This window comes from Pelophylax lessonae (assembly GCF_965119305.1).
Source record: "Pelophylax lessonae genome assembly, chromosome: 1".
Taxonomy (NCBI): domain Eukaryota; kingdom Metazoa; phylum Chordata; class Amphibia; order Anura; family Ranidae; genus Pelophylax; species Pelophylax lessonae.
This window is the reverse complement of record NC_138768.1, coordinates 56782280-56806681: the sequence shown is the minus strand read 5'-3', so window position 1 is coordinate 56806681 and position 24402 is coordinate 56782280. Positions and strand designations below refer to the sequence as shown.

Below are 24402 nucleotides of genomic sequence, written 5' to 3'. Positions count from 1 at the left end.
GATTTATGAGAGCTGGAGCAAGAGTACTGCTACCCCGAATGGTCACACTGGGCAATACAGTAGATTTATTGTTGCTCGAGTTCTAATAAAAGCCACCTCAAAGTATTTAAAGCCAAAATCTTGTTTTAAGTTTTGGACAGAGAAGGAAAGTACTAAATCCTGTTTGCTTTTGCCCTGTTTGTCCCATTGGGCGCATCCCCCTATACTGGGTTTCAGAAATATGAAAGGAAGTGAGAGGAATGGGCGAATCCCTCTTCACTGTGTTTCAAAAATAAGACCGGTGTTCCGTGAAAATTCCCTACCCTCGTCACTTCCGGTGAGGGTACGTCATACATCAGCTGAGCCGCTTTCCAGTGCGCATGCACACAGCTGCGGAGGGTAGGGAATTTTCACAGGGTAGTGTTTCTTCACGGAACCCCGCCTCATTCATCAGCTGTTGCCGCGGGAAATCATCTCGGCTCCAACCGGTCAGACTTCCCTCATCTCTGCTCCAGGAAAATTTAATCGGCAGCGGGTCTATGAAAATACAAATCACGGCTACAGGGTTTTAGAACGTACCTGTCACTCATTTGGGAGGCCTCACCTGCTGATGAGGGAAGTCTCCGAGATGATTTAATTTAGCGGCTGGGCATGCGCAGTGGGACACACTGCAACAGCCAATAAATGTCACGGTGTAAGGTTAAAAAACACTACCCCATGAAAATTCCCTACCCGTCGCAGCTGTGAGCATGCACACTGGGAAGCGGCTCAGCTGTTGAATGGCGTACCCTCACAGGAAGTGACGAGGGTAGGGAATTTTCACGAGGTAGGGTTTTTTAACGTTACACCGGAAGTGAGAGCAATCCATGCCTGCAACAAGTATCCCCTTTGAAAGGCCTTCCCTCTACTTCTGTTCCAGTGACAAAACTCAAAATTTTCCGAACAATCACTAGGGAAAAACTGGGTCATTCCCCCCAGCAGATACAAAAACAGCAGTAAAATCTGACAGGGCTGCTAAATCTTCCATACACTATATGAAACCTAAAAAGTCATGGCTTTAGATACGTTTTAATGTTTCTCAGCTCCAGTCCACAGAAAACACTGTTAGGTCATGTTTTGAGGCTTTCTTTATGGAAAGCACTGGCTTTAGGCTCCATGTACACGGGACGCTGGAAATGGCCGTTTAGGAGCAGTTGGGCGTTTTTTTCAGAAGCCCCTGAACCCATCTACATTTTATCTTATCTGTCCATGTACACCAGGTCGTTTACAGTCATTTGCAGGCAGTTGCGTTCAGGGACTGTTTTTAGAATGCAATTATTTGCGTTCGAACATGTGTTTCCCGGCGTTTCAAATGCACAAGCGCGTCTGAACGCGTCCGAACGCGATGACCCGCGTTTAGCGTTCACGTTTTTCCATTTTAAAGGGGAATAATTTTTTTGACCTCTAGGAACGGTTCTAAACGCAAACGCCTGCTAAACGCAGTTACAAACGCGACCGAACGGACGTTTCAAAAGTCCTAAAAATTCCAGCATTCCAAGGGACTTTTAACAACGTCCCGTGTACATGGAGCCTAATTGTGGTTATAAATAATCACACTTACCATTATTTTAAGGAAACTGTCAAAACTTGACATGTTTTTCATACCCGAGGAGAAGAGTTGTGAAATTGTGCTACAGAACAAGTCATTTTCCATCCCATATAACTGGCACACAGTGTCAGTAGAAATCCCCCTCTTTTCCTTTCCAGTGCTTGTAGAAAATACTGTGTCCTTTCTTTCTCTGTTCTGCATTGTTGCAGCAGTCTCTGATAAGCCTTTGTCTTCTCCTCTTCATCACAATGGTCTATCTTCTTCATCACAATAGTCTACACCCCACAGTTTCATAGGTACCCAGTCCAGGTTATTTTCCTTCTGAAGCCTAGCTAGTTCTTTACTGTACAGGTCTCTGGCTTTCTGAATGGCATTGTGATTGTACTGATATCTTAACCACTTTACCACCGGAGGATTTTGCTGTCTTACGTCTGGGCCACTTTTTGCGATTCGGCACTGTGCGACTTTAACTGACAATTTGCACGGTCATGCAATGCCGTACCCAAACGAAATTTACGTCCTTTTTTTCCCACAAACAGAGCTTTCTTTTGGGGGTATTTGATCACCTGTGCGATTTTTCATTTTTTGTGATATTAATTAAAAAATGCGACAATTTTGAAAAAATAACAATATTTTTCTACTTTGACAGTTAAAAAATATCCAATATATTCAATTTTTGTCATATATTTAGGCCAAAATGTATATAGCTACATGTCTTTGACAAAAAAATTCTCAATGAGCGTATTTTTAACCGCTTTATGACCGGAAGGTTTTACCCCATTCCTGACCAGGCCATATTTTGCGATTCGGCACTGCTTTACTTTAACGGACAATTGCGCGGTCATGCAACGCTGTACCCAAATTAAATTTATGTCCCCACAAATAGAGCTTTCTTTTAGTGGTATTTGATCACCTGTGCGAGTTTTACTTTTTGCGCTATAAACAAAAAAAGAGCGACAATTTTGAAAAAATAACAATATTTTTCACATTTTTTTACATGAAATTCCCCCCCCAAAAAATGTAAAAATCTAATTTTTTTTATCATTTTAGGCCAATTTGTTTTCTACTACATATTTTTGGTAAAAAAAAAAATCGCAATAAGCGTATTTTGATTGTTTTGCGCAAAAGTTATTGAGTTTACTAACTAAGGGAAAGATTTCTGTAACTTTTGGTGTTTTTTTTTAACGAGTAATGGCGGCGATCTGCGATTTTTTTTGCGGGACTGCGACATTGCGGCGGACAGATCGGACCCTTGACTGACATTTTTGACACTTTTGGGGGTACCAGTGACATTACTACAGTAATCAGTGTTATACATATGCACTGTTACTGTAAAAATGACACTGGCAGGGAAGGGGTTAATTTTTATTGGAGAGGGAGGGGTTAATGTATTCCTGGTGCTTACTAACGTGTGTGGGGGGAGGTGACTGAGTGACACAGGGACATATCGCAGGTTCAGCTATGGTGAACCCTGCAATCTGATCCTGCCTGTCTCTTAGGAGATCCGCCCGCTTTGTTTACACAAGCGGGCGGATTTCCACACTAGATCCCCGACGATCGGGGAAGAGCGGCGGTGATCACCACCGCTCCTCCCCAGGCCCGACTCCCGCTGTAACTGAATACAGCGGGAGCGCGCCGCCCAGAGAGGGGAATGTCTGGTGACGTAGGTCTAGGACGCCAGACGATAACGAACCACTTTGCCGCAGTACAGTCAACGTGACTGGTCGGCAAGTGGTTAAAGTGGAGTTCCAGCCAAATTTTTTTTTTTTACCAAAAAATACCCCTAGAATAGTCAGGGCTAGTGCATTTAAACAACGATATCCTCTAAACTGTCCCCTGTTTAGTGTACCTGCAGGATGAATTACTTACCTTGTGAAGTTCTTGTCCAGCGTGGCCATCTCCGGTGTGGGCAGCTGAAGCCACAGTGTCCTTCTTCCTGGATTTTGCGAGTCCCAGAATGCTATACCTCGTCACTTCCGGTGCAGGCGCGTCATCCCACAGCTGGTTCCGTGTCATTGCGCATGCCCAGAAGCTGTTCTCGTGCCTGCACCGGAAGTGATGAGGGACACCGGTGCAGGCCCATTGACTCATGGGATTGATGACACTCATCTCCCAGGAGTCTATGCAAAGCAGGAAATTACGTCGGCGGCCGTGGCTGCATAAGGAGGAAGTGGGAGGAAGGTAAGTTATTTTTTATTAAAAATAAAGTAAGGGAACATAAAAAAAAAAAAAAAAAAAAAAATAGCCAAATCGAGTTTAGATAGGGATATAGATATGCATGATGTGAAGTTCAAAATTAGGGTGGAACTCCGCTTTAAGATAGCCGTGCAAAGGTTCCAAAAAGTGTTCTTAGGCCACAGGGCTGACTTGAACACCAAACAGGCATGTGATGTCAGCCATAATAGAAGATCACTGAGACGAACTTCACCAGATGTGCGTATAAAGAGATCAGGGTCTGGAGAATGTGGTACAGGCAATGGTCCAGAAGATTTTCAGTAACATCACTGGGGTCCATTAGTCTCTCTTGGACACCCCAAGCTGCCTCTCGGACTGCATTGCTGATCTCATGCCAGGATGTGTAAGCAATGAAAACATTCAAAAAACACTTAGAATAGTTAGTTGTTTCTAGGACAGCTTGAGCAATACGTTTCTGGATGTCAAGTGGAAGCAAAGTCATGTCTCCTAGTACTCGAATACAAACTTCATGCTTCTGAAGTTTATCTTTTTCTTCCAGAAGACGGGTATATTTTTGACAAGCTAGTTCCATCAAGCCTTCGACCTCCTCTTTTGAGCGCTTAAAATTCTCAATGCTAAAAGCATAAACTGTCACTTCACAAATTTCCGAGGTTTAAACACCAACGCAGTGTCTCTGCAAGCTTTTGAAATCCCTGAGAAGGCCCCTCTTGTCTCTCCACATGGCATTTTTGTGCATATCTGCGATTTCCATCGATTATAAATGCAACATGTTTAGGCATCAGACCAGCCTTTAAAACATTTGCACATAGCCTTTCAATCAATGACAGCTCCTTGTCATGAATCCAAGACACGATGTTGTAAATCTGCAAGAGAAGACTGTGCCTGTCTTGAAGGGGAGATGTGAACTACAGTAGGGAGGGCTGGGTGAAAGGTGAGCAGCGAAGTGACCATACTTCTCTTTATAGTTGCACTGATTGGAATGGCCACCTTTGAACATAATGTGATTTTACTTCTCATGAGACTCTGTGTGTTGCAAGTTGCATCCCAAGTTGCACCAGTGTAAACCTGGGCTAAATGAAATAAATGAAACAACCCCAATAAAACACACCCAGATTTCACTTAAGCACTTCAAAAGAGTTTCCAACAACAAAATCTGCAAATTTGCTGCAAAATCAATTTAATTAAACTCACTCCTCTTACCATTACTCTGTAAACAATGGCCTTGTTTCAGCACGGCTGAAAAGTAATCATGCTAATGACTTGAAAAGGAGATTAGCACTCCATCTGCTGGATGGATAAAATACTGCTTATTTGCACTATTTCTTATTTGGGTCATTTGAATATGTTATTATTAATATTATTATTATTATTATTATTAATAATAATAATACTTTTTAGCCATGACCATAATAAATACATAAAAATAAAATTTACAAAACCACTACATACATTAATGTTATACATTTCCTCTAAACCTGGCGTTATGTTGTTTGGGATGGTCCTTGCACTGCTTGTCCAATGTATGTGTCTCCCATAACCCTCTGTATGTCCAGATTACCCTTTCCAGGCCCTTTTTTTTTTTTTTTTAAACTAGTCTTAGACCAAAAGGACAAAGCATTAAAGAATGAAGGAAACGAATGAGAAAAGTAACTAACGAAATCAAGAAAGTAAAACAAACAATGTATATTGCGGTTATAAAAGCAGAGGTAAAAACAAACGTAAATGGGCTTCACAAAACCAAGTAACGGCTCTCTGCTCCAGTGCGGTGAGAAAGGGAAGAGCATAAATTGAGCTGTTGTTCAGTTCAATACAATTATGCCACCTCTTTCTAATAACCTGAAAATAAAGAATACACATACACGGCAGTGTGCATCGAAAAGCTTCCGGTTCATGATTGATTGAAGGCTATGGTTTTGCAAAGAGCTTCTGAATAGTGTAAAGTGCTGCATTGCAAAAAATACAAAAGTGCTTGTGCTAATTATATATATATATATATATATATATATATATACAGTGTAGTCTTTACATGTAGCATTTAAAAAACAGTCATACAAAAATTGCATACTAATAAATTATACTCCTTTAAAAATATGACATGGCTGGTGTGAAAACATCGTGAGTAATTGTGACTAAAGTCCAAAATATTATTTAAATAATCAATGAAATGGTAATTCACGTGATGATCTCTTGACCCTCCTTGCACCTTATATATTCCTTTGCACTTGCACTTTTTGATCAAATTTATCTGAGTACCACTTCTATATATTTATCACGCATTATTGATTCTTTATGACTTTTCATTCACGCTAGTCACTTTATTTAGTGACACCCATTTGCCAAATACTTATTCAGCGTTCACTTTGCACTTTATATTTATTCCTTTGCATCTTGCACATTTTTGTGTTTATATTTATTGCTATGCAACTGTATACTGTACAATATCATTATTATCTATCAATTTCTGTTATTACTTACCAATTGTTTATTTAAGATATACTATTTATTATAGGCAGCGCCATCTACCTCACCTTCCCCTATATATTCTTGTATATCTCTTTGAGCTATACCCTTGTGGTGGACAGCAGCCAATACCTTAGTACTCTATCCTAAGCGCGGATCCCCCCCTTCCCCCCCCCTTTTTTAAAAGAAAAGTTTAGGCTCTACACCAGGCATGTCCAACCTGCGGCCCAAAACCGCAGGCAATGCGGCCCACTGCCCCATGACAATTTTTTTTTGCTGGGGAGGAAGGAAGTCAAGTCAGGGGCACATCCACAGAGGCTGCCTCGGAGGGGATCATCCACTAGTTGTGTGAAATTAGTGCTGGGGGAGGGCTTTAGCATGGGAAGGGCGAAGCTGCGTTTTTATTATTTATATACCTTAACTATAGTATATATTTTATATGCGGCCCGAGAAAATTTATCTACACTCAATGTGGCCCAGAGAAGCCAAAAGGTTGGACACCCATGCTCTACACACTTAATCTAATATTTTAACCTCAATCAAACCAAACCATAATAATAATAATTATAATTATAACCATAACCTTAACAATTAAAAACCCTAACCTTACCCTAACCCTGTACCAAGGGGGGCGGGGGGGGGCAGGCAGGGGATGTGCTTTATCCTGGGCAGTGGATTGATATCAAGCCTAGCAATGTCTGCATAGTTCCGGCACTGATATAATTTAGCAGATCCTATGGTACCAGTAAACAGGACCAGGGAGTATGATTCATGTAAGTGCCCTAACTGACTCTAATGCTTTTAATAACTCATAGTGGTAAGCGGTATTTCCTATTGACCATCAATGACTGGTGATCAGTAGGAGGAAGAATGCTAACCTTACCCAAACCCTTTACCTAAGGTGGGGCAGTGGGTATGCTGCCCCCTGGGTAATGGGTTCATATACAGCCCAATGGCGACTGCATAGTTCCAGCACAGAAATCATTTAGCAGAGTCTAAGGCAGCAGTACACAGGACAGAGGTGTGTGCTTCAGGTAAGTGCCCTAACTGTCACTAATGCTTTTAATAGGGCAAAGTGTAAGGGGTATTTCCCATTGACCATCAATGACTTGTAGTCAGTAAGAGGAATAATGCTAACCTTACCAAAACACTCTACCTAGGGTGAGGCAGTGAGTATTCTCCACCCTGGGTGATGGATTTATATCCAGCCCAATGGTGCCTGCATAGTTCAAGCGCTGACATCACTCAGCAAAGCCTATGGAACCAGTATACAGGAAAGAGAGGTGTATTTCAGGTAACTGCCATCACTGACACCAATGCTCTTAGTAAGGCACAATGTAAGGGCTATTTCCTGCTGACCATCAATGACTGGTGGTCAGTAAGAGGAGGAATGCTAAGCTTACCCTAACTTTACCCCAAACCTGTATGTAGGGTGGGGATGCGAGTGTGCCCCACCCTGGGTGGTGTATTGATATCCAGCCCAATGGTGTCTGCATAGTTCCAGCACAGACATCACTCAGCAAAGCCTATGGCACCAGTACACAGGACAGAAGGATGTGTTTCAGGTAAGTGCCATCACTGACACCAATGCTCTTAGTAGGGGTTTTCCCACTGACCATCAATGGCTGGTTGTTAGTAAGAGAAAGAATGCTTCTCACTGACCACTCTCTCTCTGCATGTTGTGCTATACAGTACGTTATATACTTTCTAGCCCTAATCATCCAAGTATAGTCAGTATTAGAAAAAACGTTATTTGTACTGCCAAAAATGTTATGAACTTCAACTTTTGAACTTCAATTTCACCAGTTCTATTGTCAGGTACATTTTTACTAGTTAGCAATAAAAATAAATGATTTCAAAGGTATAGGCCAGGCTTAAATGGCTGGCTACAGAGGAGGTTACGCAGTACAAGATGGGATTTCAAGGTCAAACATTTTGCTATTACCATTTTTCTTTTTAAAGAATATGGTTTTATTGTATTTTTATAATACAGAGATAAACGTATATCACAACACAGGAATCACTGGATGCATACAGTTCAGTACAATAGCATCAACAAAGTAAAAAGCATAAAAAACAGGATTAAGTGCGACAAGTCAATGGTATATTGAGAGCATCCTCAAGATACTTTTTATGAGCATGGCTCGTTAGTGGTGTGACCCTCTCTGTGTCGTAGAATCATTGGCAGGGAGGGTGGGTTCTGCATTGGCATGCTAAAATCAGTAATCAGGATGAAAAGAAAGGTTACAAGTGAATGGTAGAGGGAATGCAAGAAAGAGGTAGGAAGGAACTTGTGAAGTAAAAACCACCTTCATAACATTAGCAATCTTTCTTCTGAGCCTTGTAATCTAGTTTTATGACCTTTCAATTCTGTTAGTAGATATGTTATCATTTCACAACCTTTCACAGGATGACAAGGCTGCAGTGAAAATGTGCGCGTAATAGATATGGGCATCTATTCAATTCACTGTTATTTCAAAAAATAAAAAATATTATATAGATTGTGTTAAGTGTGCCTATGTAGAGACAGGGTAAGTTTTAGATGTAGAATTTAAGGGGTGGGGGGGGGGGGGGTTGACTGGTGGTTCATCACATCCTCATCCTCCATGTTTCCCTCTCTTGTTGGGCGCTGAGCAAGTGTCACACTAGAGGTTCTCACAGGGTGGGTTCTTGGACTACGCCAGGCATTGAATATGGTCACCAACCCTTGTGCAGGGTAATACTTCACCCAAGGGCATGCTCCCCAATGCTTGTGGACCAGCAGGAGCCGTGGTCATGTGAAAAGTCGAACATTAGGGTGGTTCCCTAACCTTATGATGAGCCACATGTATGCAGTACCCAAGATACAGAGTTCCTCCTTAAACTTCTTTGTTTCATGTTCTACACATTATTATTGATCTTTGTGTTGCATTCGGAGGGGCCGGCAGAGCCACTGTCAGCGTACTTCTTATTCTTCACTCCCAGTAACAAAATGGGGTCCCATCGAGCACATAGCACGGACATCATGCATGCCGGCGCTTCTCTTTCCATAGCAATGACCAGGCATAGACCTCCATAATGCTAGTCTACTCCCGGTGACTGACTGGGATGGACAGGTAGGGAGGGAGTCCAAGAACCAACCCCCTCGCTACTGGAAAACCTGTCACCTACTAGGTACCATGCCAATGACTGGTTGCTGTTCCTTGTAGTTACTCATGAACCTTTGCTGTAGTAATGTTACACATACCACTTACTATGGTTGCAGACTGAGTTCTTTAGTAGTATGCCTAGACCTCACATGCACCCCTTTGAATAAGTTCAGACCAGGCTCAGAGCAGTTGAATCAACTTTTACTGTAAACTCAGTAACATGTTTTACATGTAATAACATTCCATGCCTAACTGAACCTAACTGTGGCTGCCCCATGTTACATGTACAGGTGAAGTCTCTTAGAGGAAAGTCCAAACTTGATGGTGCTCTAACAGAGAAGTTCATGTTGCAGGGTTCTTGCAGCAACTCAGCATACCAGGCAGACCATAAGTCAAGATCTAGCAGAGGAATGGGTCACCTGGTGGTGGGTTGTCTTCCGAGGATACGATGGACAGTAGGGTACAAGTTAAAGGAACAACGTTTCAGGAAACGGTGCTGTATTGGGTTAAGGAGGTGCCCGAGGAATGGCTAGATAGGGTACGATGGGTTCTGGTGATGGTGAAGACTTCTCGTTGCTGTCGAGCACCAGCTCGTCCCACCAGATCCCCTAGGGTGTCTCAGAGCGGTCTAGTGGTAGCATGGAGCTTGTTCATCAGTAGTGGGCACTTCTGTCTGTGTAGTAGTATCCAGGAGCAGAGGTTGCAGAAGAGTCAGTACCAATGAATCAAAGATAGACAGGCCGTTACTGTCTGGGGTAACCATGGTGGACAAGTCCAGAATTGGTGGCAATGAAACCTTGTCCAATATGGTCTCCAGGGAAAGAGCAGTTGGAGACCCAGCCTTTGGTGAACAGGGCAGCAGCTCCACCCCAGGTCCTTGGAGAGGTCCTGGGAGAATTCTTCAGTGTTGGTTGTGGAATCCTGGCCTAGATCCTGGTGGATGCTGGATCCGATGCTTGCAGGAGTTACAGGCAGGCTGCTGGAGTCGACGTTAGCTGCAGCTTCGATCTCATCCATGGGTCTGCACAGGAGCAACTCGCATTCAGGGCAGCAAGCCCACAGGTGGAGGAGGGACAGGCATCTCTGACAGGGGGGGGCGAATGACTAGAAGATGTTTGCGGGTGCCTGTGCGACATTGGGAAAAACCTATCACAGGCAGATACAATGCCCTGTTGTTAGTGGTAGATAAAATCTTCAATGGCAGCTGCTGTCTGGGCATAGTGTCTCGTAGCATTTACATGGAGGACCTGTGCGTCATTCCAAGATGTGTTGCTATATACACCCCTTATCAAATGTTCTGCCAATCCAGTAAAGGTTCCTGAGTAGGAACCAATCAGTAAGCTGACATGTGCTGTTCACATGGGTTGTCATGGGACAAACCTGGGCAGATTCTAGAAAACTACAGTACTAAGTAACTACAATCATGGTCTCCTTGGGTGTGGTCTTATAGAGCACGTGATAGGTATGGAATCTTGGCTTGATCCTGGTGGATGATTGCTCTGGTCCTTGCAGGAGTCACAGGCAGGCTGCTGTAGTCGAGGGTAGCTGCAGTTTTGATCTCCTCCATGGGTCTGTACAGGAGCACCTCGTATTGAGGACAGCGATCCCGTGGGTGGAGGAGGGACAGGCATCTCCGACAGGTGGGGCGGATGACTAGAAGATCTTTGCAAGTGCCTGTGTGACATTGGGCAAAACCTACCACAGGCAGATACCATGTGCCGGTGTTAGTGGTAGATGGGATCTTCAATGGCAGCTGCTGTCCGGGCATAGTGTCTCTTAGCACGTTACATGGAGGATCCATGATGTGTTGCTATATACACCCCTTATCGACTTCTCTGCCAATCCGGTGAAGGTACCTAAGCAGGAGCCAACAAGTAAGCTGGCATGTGCTGTTCACATGGGTTGTTATGGGGCAAACCTTGGCAGAGTCTAGAAAACGAAGTAACTACAACCATGGTCTCCATGGGTGTGGTCTTCAGGTGCATGTATAAGGCGTAGCTCAACACTGGGCGCCAGTTGATGTAAGGGGGGGTGGACTAGTGGTTGGTCAAGTCCTCCATGTTTCCCTTTCTTGTTGGGTGCCAAGCAAGGGTCTCATGAAAGGTTCCCCCCCAGAGTGGGTTCTTGGACTACGTCAGCCATTGAACAGGGTTACTAAGCCTTGCCTGGGGTAAACCTTCACCCAAGGGCATGCTCATCAATGCCTGGGAACCAGGCACGAGCAGCAGTCATGTGAAAAGTCAAACATTAAGGTGGTCCCCTAACTCCATGATGAGCCACATGTGTGCAGTATCCAAGATACAGGGTTCCTCCTTAAACTTCTTTGTTTCATGTTCTACATACTTATAGAGATGTACAGTATGTGTTGCATTCGGAGGGACAGGCAGAGCCACTGTCAATTCCACCAGTACATAGTGCGAACCTAATGTGTGCTCTCAGTTAACTCTTCCCTTTCCGTAGCAAGTGACTATGCATAGAACTCTGTACCGCTAGGCCACTCCAGGTGACCGAAGGAGAAGGTCAGCTAGGGAGGGAGTCCAATCACCAACCCCCTCGCTTCCGGAGAATCTGTCACCTACCAGGTACCACACCAATGACTGGTTGCAGTTTTCCTCATGCTTTCTCATGAACCTTTGCTGTAGTGATGTTACGTATACACCTTAGCAAGAAGCAAAAACTTCAGACCAGGCTCAGAGCAGTTGAATCAACATTTACTGTAAACTTGGTAACATGTTTTACATGTAATGCCATTCCATTCTCAGCTGAACCTAACTGTGGCTGCCACAGGTAATCTGCACAGGTGAAGTCTCTTAGGGCAAAGCCCAAACTTGGCAGTTCTCTAACAGAGAAGTCAATGTTGAAGGATTCTTTCGGCAATTCGGCATTCCAGGCAGATCATAGGTCCCAGCAAGTCTTTATCGTAGATTCCCGATGCTTTTTCCAAGTGTTCCCCTGAGTCCACCTCTCCAGGATCCGAACCCCTTCCCTTTTATATTACACAGGAGGGAAGCTGGTGGGAAAAAGCAGCAAAAACATTAACCCCTTTCCCCTGACTACACACAGTAGGCAACCTGCCTACAAGTAGGGTGGAGGAGTATGGTATGAATCCACTAAAAGATTATAGAGTATTGTGGACCTAGATACTGTAAATAATATGGATAGAACAGGGACATGTAGTAAATAGAGAAGTTGGTCTTTCCAACCAAAGCGTACATGTTAGCCATGAATGACATGTCAAGTATATATGTCACCTGTGCCTGAACAATAGCAGCACATGTATTGTATACACATTGATAATGAGAAGATTGGTGTGTAACTACACAGCATGTTATCTCTAACCAGAAACAATCTGTGCAGTAAATGAGATCCATGTATATAATCAACACCTCCTTTCACCCTGTGCTTCCCCTGCAGTCTCGGAGCTAAGCTCCTCACCTTGCTGAGTGTGACTTCCCGGGGCGTACGAAGAAGACCCAGTCTCAGAACACCATTTCCCAACTCACACTTCTGACACAGCATATGAACACAAGTCTCTGCCAAGATCATTATCTCAGAATTCTTTATAAAACAACTTTTCACCTTTTATCAAATGTAAAAGAAAACAGAGTTTCAAATGCCTTCCACTTGCTCATACCTTTTATTGAAATATACACTTCATTTTGAGAGAATATCAAATAATTCCGCATTTTAGTGTTTCTAATCATTAATGGGAGCCAGCAAGGTGGGCTCCTGATCCTGTGACCATTGTGAAAGCCAAATTCAGTGGTCATGTGATTGGGAAGTCCGTCACACTCCCCCCCCCCCCCCCCCCATTCCCCAGCATATCAACCCATTTAAAGAGATGCCAGGATGGATGGGAAGAGGTTAGAGGATAAGTGTACTTAAAGTATAACTAAAGGCAAAACTTTTTTTAAAAGTTTTGAATAGAGTGTAAAGGAATTGGAATGCTTGTCAGCCACTTTTTATTGCTGTCTGTGCCCCCTGTTAAGGAGATTCACCCTCTCTATTTGTCCTGTTTACCATTATCATTGAAAGTGAAAGTAAAAGAAAATCCCACATTTTGGGTTGTCCCCAGAAAAGTAATAGAGGGGAAATCTTCCAATGGGGACACTAGTTCTGGTGACTTGGGGGTCCCCATGGAGGTCCCCTAATTTGCAGGGATTTCATCTCACTTCAGCAGTTTGACAGGGGATATTGTGACAAGAGGGGGGCAGTGTGACCGGAGGGGGGAAGTGTGATAAGAGAGGGCAGTGTGATAATGGGGGCAGTGTAAAAAGAGGGGCAGTTTGAATGGAGGGGGGCAGTGTGACATGAGGGGGAAGTGTGCTGAGGGGGCACTGTGAAAGCAGGGGGCAATGTAACAAGATGGGGCAGTATGATGGATAGGCAGTGTGACAGGAGGGGGAAGTATGACGGGGGGCAGAATGATCGGGGGATAGTGTGACAGTAGGGTGACAGAATGAGGGGGGTATTGTGACAGGAGGGGGGGCAGTGTGAAAGGGGGGGCAGTGTGACAGGGGGGGCAGTGTGACAGGGGGGGCAGTGTGACAAGAGAAGGGTACCTGATAAGTGTGACAGTAGGGGGGAGTGTCCTAATAGGGGGAACTGTGAAAGGAAGGAGGCACTGTGACAAGAAAGGCCAGTATGATAGGGGCAGTGTGATAAGAGGGGGGCAGTGTGACAAGAGAAGAGTACCTGGGAAGTGTGACAAGAGGGGGAGAGTATGACAAGGGGTATTGTGACAGGAGTGGAGAAAGTGCGACAGGGAAGTGGGACAGGTGGGGGAGGGGAGTCTGACAAAAAGGTACCTGGGAAGTGTGACAGAAGAAGGGAGTGTGATAAGATGGGGCACTTTGAAAGGAGGGGGGCAGTGTGACAAGAAAGGGGCAAAATGACGGGGGGCAGTGGGATAAGAGGGGGGCAGTGGGATGAGAGCAGTGTGACAGTAGGAAGGAAGTATGACAGAGGGGGGCAGTGTGATGAGGGGGCAGTGTGACAGGAGGGGGCAGTGTGACAGGTGGGTAGTGTGACAGGAGGGGGCAGTGTGACAGGTGGGGGGCAGTATGACAGGAGAAGGGTACCTTGGAAGTGTGACAGAAGGGGGAGTGTGATAAGAGGGGGTGACTGTGAAAGGGGGGGGGGCAGTGTGACAAGAAGGGGCAATATGATATAGAGAAGTGTGACAGGAGGGGCAGTATGATGGGGCAGTGTGATAAGTGGGGGGCAATGTGACGGGGACAGTATCATGGAGTGATATTGTGACAGGAGTGGGGCAATGTGACATGAGATGGGTAACTGGAAAGTGTGACAGGAGGGGGGCAGCGTAAAAGGATGTGGGTTAGTGTAACAAGAGGGATTGCAGTATGACGGGGGGGGGCTGTGTGACAGGAGGGGGGAAGTATGACAGGGGGTATTTTGACAAGGGGCAATGTGATGGGGCAGAGTGAAAGGGAGGCAGTGTGATGAGGGGACAGTATTACGGGGGCAGTGTGATAAGAAGGGGGCAGTGCGACAGGTAGGGGCAGTGTGATAAGAGGGAGGTAGTGTGACAGGTAGGAGTGCAATTTGACAGTTAGGGGGGTAGTGTAACAGGTGAGGGGGGCAGTGTGACAGATGACGGGGGGCAGTATGATAAAGGGCCATTGTTACAGGAGGAGCCTAGAGGCAAGAAGCAGGAGCTAGAGTCGTGGGTGAAGCTAGGGGTAGAGGTGGCTGAAGACTGCCAGAAACACCTAGCACCAGGCTGGATAGGTGGGGCGGCATATAGCGGATCTTATACTCTGCACGTTGGTCCTGCAGTCGCTGAGTGCCTTCATCTCCTCTCCTCACTCCCACAGGCATTCAGGAGCAGGGTGAAAGTGTAGGTTATCAGTTTCGCTATATGCCGCTGCCCCTGCTGCTCCTCTCATCCAGATACAGGTGTAGACAAACGTGACAGGGGGGCTGCATGGGCCCCCTGAAGCACGAGGCTAGGTTGCAAATGCAACCCCTATAGCTGTGCCTCTGTCCTGAAGATATTGATCACTTACTTGTGAAGATCCCCACGCATTTACTTCCTTGAATTCTGTGACATGTATTCATTATGCCCTGTGAGTAGGCATTGCTGTGTCACACATTACACAGAGCATGCCTTCTGAACTACAGAGATGCTGAGAGGAGGAGTTTCAGAAGGCAGAGTCAGTGCAGGAATCACTGTTTACAGGCAGTAAGGTACCATGGGATATGTAGTCTTTTTTGAAAGTTAATAGCAGAGGGGATGCTGACACAGACAGACAGAACTTGAAAGGACATTTTTCAAATAAGTTTTTATATTGGATTTTATAACTATTGTTTGTATTGGTATTAAATGCTGATGTTATAAGATGAAAGTGTATTTTGTGAGCGTAGAAATCCTTGATTAGGTTATTCCTAAGGCTTACTCCCTGTTAGCCCCAACCATATACTTAACCTAAACAAAATACCAGTGACACCAGTTTTTGGAGAAAATTGGCCCGGTGGGCCATTTATTAACAAATAACCAAAATAACCAAAACACATTTTAACATAACCATAAATATTCCAGTACCATAAATAAGTTGTTGGTCTTGGGAGGCACAAGATTCCAATTAACCTGGTATCAGCGTAATCCGTTAAACGGTCCCCAGCCGCGCAACACCAGCTCAGGGACAACCCACTTGACCACTGATACCTCCTACCACTTCCGGTTAATATCCACTCTTAACCGGGATACCAGAGGGCTCCATACCTAGATGGGTCACCCTAAACACTTTTTTACCAACACTGTTTTATACCGCCTCCAAAGACCCCCAACCGCCAACATCAATTAACTGAACAAAACAAAACCCCTCCAACCTCAAAGCGTCCCCTAAAATTCCCACCGCAAACAATCCTCAACAAACAGGGCGGGAGGGTGGGGATCCTTTCTTCTTGCTGCCTCGAGGAATGTGCTGGAAAGACCGTAAGTCCCCCCCCACTTACCCTACTGTAGACCCCACCTACAAAATGCCCTGCCCAATCCGTGACCTGACCTACATGGCCTGATGTCATTAACCCCTAACTGCCCATGGCCCAGTAAACCCCATCATGAGGCCCTTCGCTTATTTTTTTTTTTTTTACTTCGGGCCTTACTTGATTAGGTTATTCCTAAGGCTTACTCCCTGTTAGCCCCAACCATATACTTAACCTAAACAAAATACCAGTGACACCAGTTTTTGGAGAAAATTGGCCCGGTGGGCCATTTATTAACAAATAACCAAAATAACCAAAACACATTTTAACATAACCATAAATATTCCAGTACCATAAATAAGTTGTTGGTCTTGGGAGGCACAAGATTCCAATTAACCTGGTATCAGCGTAATCCGTTAAACGGTCCCCAGCCGTGCAACACCAGCTCAGGGACAACCCACTTGACCACTGATACCTCCTACCACTTCCGGTTAATATCCACTCTTAACCGGGATACCAGAGGGCTCCATACCTAGATGGGTCACCCTAAACACTTTTTTACCAACACTGTTTTATACCGCCTCCAAAGACCCCCAACCGCCACCGCTCGCAGGCGTGACACCTTACAACTGCGAGCCCCTCCACAAACGCAAGGCACGCTGGACACCCTCCTGAATGCCGAGGAACCACAAATCCTTGCCCACCGCATTCAGGTGAACCCCACCACCACGCAGATACCGCCAGGTATCCACCTCCAACTCCCGATGCCTGACCACCAACCCCCCGTTCCTAATGACAAAACGGCTAACCGCCGCATTGACCTTGATGCGGGCCTTGTTCAATTTGGCGACCGACCTGGCAAAACGCCAAGCCGTGCGGCCGACAATCTCCGACCAGATCACCGTGTCAGGAAAGGCCAAGCGCAACCGAAGAAAATCGTATTTAATGTCCCGGATAAGGTGGCGCATGGACCTGACCCCCAAATCATTGCCCCCTGCATGTACCACCAAAATACCAGGGGCTCTGTCCAACTGTACAAAACGATTGATCTCCGGCAGGACCCTGCACCAAAGCAACCCCGGGACGCCAATCCACTGGACGGTGGCCTCCTCTTTAGTAAAACCCAACTGCCTCGCGTCATGCCTCACCTCAGCCCTCCTGGCCCCCCAATACACATACGAGTGTCCTAAGATCCACACGAGGCATGCAGCTCCCCCTGTAAAGAAAAAAAAAAAAAACAGCACCACGGCAATGAAACATCAAAACAACTGGCCACCCCCCGAACCACACAAGCATCTAAACCAAATGAGGACGAACATACAAACGAAAACGAGAAGATTCCCACCTTCCTATCCGCCTCAACGTCGCTTCATCCACACCCCACCTGGCCGCCTCCGTAGCCGCCCCGATGCGGAAGGAGTGAGAAGCGTAACTACCTGCATCATGACCCAGCTCGGACAAGCACTTTCGAAACACAGCCACAAATTGGAACCTAGACAGAGCCGAACCATCCCTGTGCATCAAAAATGAACCCGCCACCGACGGACGCACCCGCCTGAACTCCTCCACCCCCACAACTGGGCAAAGAGAGGAACCCCCCACCCGGTACAGGCGCACATACACACCTCTGCCATCCTGGTCCGTCTTGGAACGTCTCAGAAAGATCACCACAGCCGAGTCAGAACAACGCACCTCCCCGTCTTGTATTCCGCCGTGCACATTCCTAGAAGGGCTAACCAATTCCCCAATGCAAAATGCCCCGTAGAAGGCCAAAACAAAAGCCGCTGTAAACAAAAGCGACTCATATACCGAGGAGCAGGTGCACCCCAACCTGCCCACCAACTCCCCCAGCAGGTGAAAGGAGACCGGCCTACGCCCGTCCGGGCGCCTCACACCCCTCCTGTACCCCTTCAAAGCCTGCCGTACCGCAAAATCCTTGGTAAAATCTTCCAACCCAGACATTTTGAACAAGAACGCCAAGCCAGCCAACTTCCGAGTGATGGCCGCCGCTGACACCCCTCGTTCAAAATTCAAGCAAACGAAATACAATAAAAGAGAACGAGAGCCCATACTTACCCCTTCCACTCCTGTCCGAGTCAACAAGGCCCGCCATTCCCCCCATACCTTTGAATACGCCGCCCAAGTGCCGGCGCTCAAGGACCGTCTGATCAAGTCGGTGGCGATCCCAAAGCAATCGTCCAGAGCTCCGATGGACAAGGCTTCCCCCGTTGCTCCGCAGCCGGCGCCAACTCCCGAAACTTGTCCATCTGAAAACGAGACAAAGAGTCCGCCACCGAGTTGGTAACACCTGGGACATGCACGGCGTACAAGTAAACATTTAACTGCAAGCAACACAAAACAAGATGGCGCAACAGCCGAATCACCGGCGGGGAAGCACCCGACAAGCTGTTAATGACCTGCACCACCCCCATGTTATCGCAGTGCAAACGCACCTTTTTGTCACGGAAGACCTCCCCCCACAATTCCACCGCGACCACCACGGGGAACAGTTCCAACAGATACAAGTTCCGCAAGAAACCTTCCTCCCGCCAAGTCGCCGGCCAGCGCTCGGCGCTCCAACGGCCCCCCAAGTAAGCACCATACCCCGCGGAGCCCGCAGCATCCGTGAACAAGTCAATGTCCCAGTTGCTGACCGGACCCCGCAGCCAATGCGAACGACCGTTGTAGGCTGACAGAAAAACGTGCCAGACCCGTAAGTCGTCAACCAGGTCCGCCGACAGCGTGACAAAATGATGCGGAGAGTGGATCCCCGCCGTAGCGGCCGACAAACGGCGACTGAAGACCCGACCCATAGGCATGATCCGACATGCAAACGCCAACTTGCCGAGAAGCGACTGCAACCGACGAAGTTGCACTTTTTGTTTTCCCACCAAAAGGCAGATCTCCGCTTTCATGTCCCGCAATTTGTCGTCCGGCAAGCGACATTCCATCACCACCGAGTCAACGACAATGCCGAAAAAACTGATCGTGGTCTTTGGACCTTCCATTTTATCAGCCGCCAAAGGAATACCGAAACGCTCCGCCACAACAAGACACGACACAAGGGAGAAGACGGGGGGCCAATAAACAGAAAATCATCCAGGTAATGGATGACCGAATTGACCCCCGACACCTCCCGTACCACCCACTCCACGAACGAACTGAAGGTCTCAAAAAACGCACAGGAGATGGAGCAGCCCATGGGCAAGCAGCAATCGACATAAAAGGCATCCAACCACCTACAACCCAACAACCGAAAGCTGCTCGGATGCACCAGCAACAAACGAAACGCGGCCTCCACATCCGTTTTGGCCAGCAACGCACCCTGCCCATAACGGCGAACCCAACAAATGGCAGCGTCAAAAGACGTGTACGACACTGCACAGGCACTCGGATCAATCCCATCATTGACCGAACCCCCTTTCGGAAAGGACAGATGGTGGATCATTCGAAACTTGTTCGGCTCCTTCTTCGGCACCAAACCCAACGGGGAAACCACCAAATCAGCCAAGGGCGGCGCATCAAAAGGACCCGCCATGCGGCCCAAAGCCACCTCCTTCGCCAACTTGTCGGACACCACCCCGGGGTTCAGCCGAGTCGAACGCAAATTATCCGCCAAAGAGGGAACACCATCAAGAGAACGAGGAATGCGGAAACCGACCGAAAACCCCTCCTCCAGCAAGCGGGCAGCCGCCCGGTCCGGATACCTACTTAGGAAAGGCCGCATCCTTTCCACCATCACCGGCGTCGTCCCTCTTGTGCTGAGCGTCCCCGGTACGGGGCTTACCCTGCTTAAAACAACGGGAGAAGGGGTGAGAGCCCCCACAACCGGAGCACTCATGCTTCAACTTGCAGGCAGTTCCAAAGCGGCACGTCCCTTCATTGAACTGCCAACAGAAACCCCGACGCTTCGCGGCCGGCTGTCCTGGGGAAGAGGGACCGCCGACCCCGCTCGGAAAGGAAGACGGTACCGCCCGGGCAGACGTCATGAGGCGCATCCACAAACTAATGTCCTTATGATCCCACCTCAACGACGGGCGAACAGTCTTCCGTTGACGGAACTGCTCGTCATACCGGAGCCACGCCACCCCCCCATACACCCTGTGGGCCTCCCCGATCGCATCCAGATAGCAAAGCAAAGCGGAGCAATGCTCCGGATGCTTTTCGCCCACCACACTCGCAAAAATAGCAAACGCCTGAAGCCCTCCCCTCCGTGACCTGCGGAGAGCCCATCCCCCCGGAGCCCCCCCGCCACTGCGGGCCCCCCCCGGTTCTGCTCCACCCCCAACGCCCCCACCAACGCAGACAAAGCAGACCGGACAGACAAAGGGTGCAAAGACAAAGGCTCACCTGACTGAGACCCCGCGGCCGCGGGTCCCGCAGCCACAGCAGACGACGGACCAGGAGCACTTCCCTCCTCGGAACTGGACAGCTCGCCCTCCGACCGGACCTCTGGATCTTCCTCCACCGCAACCAACCTGGAACCAGCAAGCGCAGGGGGGGCACTCCGCTCCGCCTCCCCCCCGCCGATGACCGGAACTGACGTCCCCCACCGACTTCCGCTGACGCTTCCTGCCTCGACCAGCCTCCGCATCCTCTTCCGGGGCCACCGCCGCACCGGACATGAGCGGTGTAGCAGCGCCGGCCGCTCCTCCCGACTGGCCAGGGCGACTGCTGGTACCTCTCCCCCGCCGAGCTGACCCGGGCGGCCGGTCTTCACCGCCACGGGCAGCCGCTGCACTTCCTCCATCTGGACGAGCGGGCGGGGCCGGAGGCCCTGCACGAGAATGGCCCCACCCACTGGAGCTCCGCCGACGCCGAGGATTCCTCCCAGAGGCCCCGCCGCCCCCAGCAGGCGAACGCTGGGATGGCGGCCCTGGAGGGTCCCCACCGGGGCTCCCATCGTGGCGCTGAGCTCCAGGGGAGAAATCCGGGCTGTAGCGATCCGGCGGCCGTGACCGCCGAGCGCGGGAATGCCGCTCCCCCACCTCCGCAATGTCCTCCGCCATGGCCGCCTCCAGGTGACGTTCAAGCCACTGGGTCCCACGAGACGCCGCTGCCTCCCGCAGCCGAGAGATGAAAGCCTCCAAATCCCCCATCAAAAGGCGATCGCAGCAGCAAGCACAGGGAGATAAAACCAAGCGGATCCTTTCTTCTTGCTGCCTCGAGGAATGTGCTGGAAAGAAAGTCCCCCCCCACTTACCCTACTGTAGACCCCACCTACAAAATGCCCTGCCCAATCCGTGACCTGACCTACATGGCCTGATGTCATTAACCCCTAACTGCCCGTGGCCCAGTAAATCCCCTCATGAGGCCCTTCGCTTATTTTTTTTTTACTTCGGGCCTTACTTTACGAACATTTGACCAGAAATGTTTAAGAACATTCGACCAATGACCTCTCTGCGGCCTTTGACACTGTTGACCACCCGCTCCTTCTTAATAAACTCTGTTCCCTTGGCCTCCAAGATTCTGCTCTATCTTGGTTCTCCTTCTACCTATCGCAGTGGTCCTTCAGTGTCACCCACAACTCTACCTCCTCCTCCCCATTGCCCCTTTCTGTGGGGGTTCCCCAAGGCTCTTTTCTTGGACCCCTCCTCTTCTCTATTTACACCTCCTCCCTCGGTCACTTGATAACCGCCCACGGTTTCCAATACCATCTCTACGCCGATGACACTCAAATCTATCTGTCTACTCCTCACCTCACTCCTTCAGTCTCCTCTCGCATTGCTAACTTACTTACTGACATATATACATGGATGTCACATGGATGGACATCAGCACTGCGCCCTGAGCCCACCCAGTTGTGTGACAATAGTGAGTGAATATTCGCTTTTATCACACTGATTCTCCCAGCCAATCAGGAAGCAGGTCCTGAGACCCATTTCCTGATTAGCCGAAAGGAGAGGCCATGCCGCTGCAGGGGAAAGCCACCGCCACCGCCGCTGCCTGCCCTCCACGTCAGTTCAGGTGAGTGAGCCAACAACAGGAGGGGGGTGGTATGGTGTGCACGCTGGTGGGGTCAAGGGGGGGGATGGTGTGGTCCGTCTGAACTGAAGCCCCCCCCTGGCCCATGGAGCACAAGCAACAACTGGTAAAGTCCTAAATTAATAAAGCAATCTGGGTAAGAATGTAATAAAAGTAAACTTGCTGTACAATGCTCAGAACTGGAAGCACCAAAATGCAAATCACTTGGCAGTTAAAACAGCTACCTTATATGTATTTAGCTGTTTGCCCAAAGTTCAGCTTTAAGCACAAGTCAAGCCATCTAAATGGTTATTTAAATCTAAAACGGCATACTTGACCCGAATTTAACCAGGTGCATGTAAAATACCTCTGATTTACACATTTAATATTCCACGGCTTTCTTACCCTCACCTTACCATCCTAAGGGCACTAATTAGCCCGACAAGGTGTTAATCCCGATCCTGTCACATATTAACACTCCCTTAATGAATCTCTGGATAATCCCGAGCAGTCAGCTATAAAGCATAACACCTCGCAGCTCATTGGCATTCAGCTCCAGCTGTCAGTCAGACTGTAGCCTTCAACTGGGTTTTTTAATGTTTGTATTGATTGCAATTTATCAGATGATGCCATTTAATTCTGCATTGGTGGAGATGATGAATGGGGCGTTAACTTAACAAATGTCCGCAGTGTTCCATGACTAAGTTTCAGATGAAACACAATAAACCGCTGCAGGGAGCTAAAAAATACATCTCACACCTACAATGCAGCATTTGGGTTTTTCTGCTATGTCAGCTTGTGAATAGTTTCCACTAGTTTAAATAATTTCTACACTTTTTGATGTGCTAGCATCCCTACATTCAACAGTGCAATACTTTTTCAGATGCCTACAAATAATTACTAACCCACTAAAAACGAAATCAGGGTAGACTTTCTGTCAAAACTTTTTTTTTTTTTTTTAAAGTTGGGTAGAGTTAGGACCTTTATTGAGTTTTTATGGCTGTCTTTGTCTCCCTGGGTATAGTTCCCTTCATATCCTGATGTATCACAAGGACAGCTAGTCAGAAGTGCTCTAGTGGGCACAACAATAGCAAAATAAAGCATGTTTATTAGAGAGTGGGAAAGGGTTAGAACCTCCGTCACTGGGAAAGGGTTGAAACCTTCATGATAAATTGGTAAGGATTGGAACCTCTGTCAGTGGGGAAGATTTAAAAACTCCATTAGTGGGAAAGGGTTGGAATCTCTATCAGCGGGGAAAGTTTTGAACCTTCGTTAGTGGGAAAGGGTTGGAACCTTCCTCAGCGGGGGAAGGATTGGAATCTCTATCAGTGGCGAAAGTTTAGAACCTCCATTAGTGGGAACGGTTTGGAACCTTCCTCAGTGGAGAAGGGTTGGAATCTCCATCAGTGGAGAAGGTTTAGAAACTCTGTTAGTGGGAAAGGGTTGGAATCTCCATCAGTGGCGAAAGTTTAGAACCTCCGTTAGTAGGAAAGGGTTGGAACCTCCTCAGTGGGGAAGGGTTGGAATCTCCATCAGTGGGAAAGGTTTAGAACCTATGTTCCTGAGAATGGGTTGGAACTTTCGTCAGTGGGGAAGGGTTCAATCTTCTGTCAACCATTTTTGTTGCCGGCTTTGTCCCCACTTAGGTGACCTCCTTTCTTTCTGTTTGGTCACTGGGAAAGGAAGTGGTGGGTGAAGAAAAAGTGTCATGAGTAAGGAGGCTGCCATCTCTGACGTCTCTTTCTGAAAATACTAGTTGTTTGGCTGTCATTCTGATGTTTTAACTTCTGTGTTTTTTGTTAACACATTTGGAACAGTGCCCTTTCTGAATCCCCCCCCCCCCCCCCCCAAGCGATCTGCTACAAGAGAAAGTGCATCAGCCCCTCAGTGGCAAGTATACAGTGTGTGAATTAACCCCTCGGTGACCTGCCACAGCAAATAAACATTACCCCCCTCAGTGCCCAGTCCCTAACTCCGTATGTAACCCCCCCAGCACTCTTTTTTTGCATACACTGCTCCCTGTCATACCCTAGACTCCTCTCCTGCACACACTGTCTGCTGCCATCCACTTCACACTCCTCTCCTGCACAGATTTGTTCCCTACAATACCAACTGTACTCCTCTTCTACACGTTTTGCC

General features: G+C 47.6%; 1 pseudogene across 1 annotated transcript in view; it reads right to left on the bottom strand.

Annotated features, from left to right (window-relative positions):
- The window catches only part of LOC309569303 (dehydrodolichyl diphosphate synthase complex subunit DHDDS-like), a 58202-nt pseudogene that overhangs the window by 13782 nt on the left and 20018 nt on the right, over positions 1-24402 (bottom strand). Inside the window, exons 2-4 of the transcript in view lie at positions 18424-18607; positions 12787-12930; positions 3876-4626 (exon numbers count right to left, since the gene is read on the bottom strand). The product of the transcript in view is annotated as a dehydrodolichyl diphosphate synthase complex subunit DHDDS-like (transcript). The remainder of the gene's footprint in view (positions 1-3875; positions 4627-12786; positions 12931-18423; positions 18608-24402) is intronic.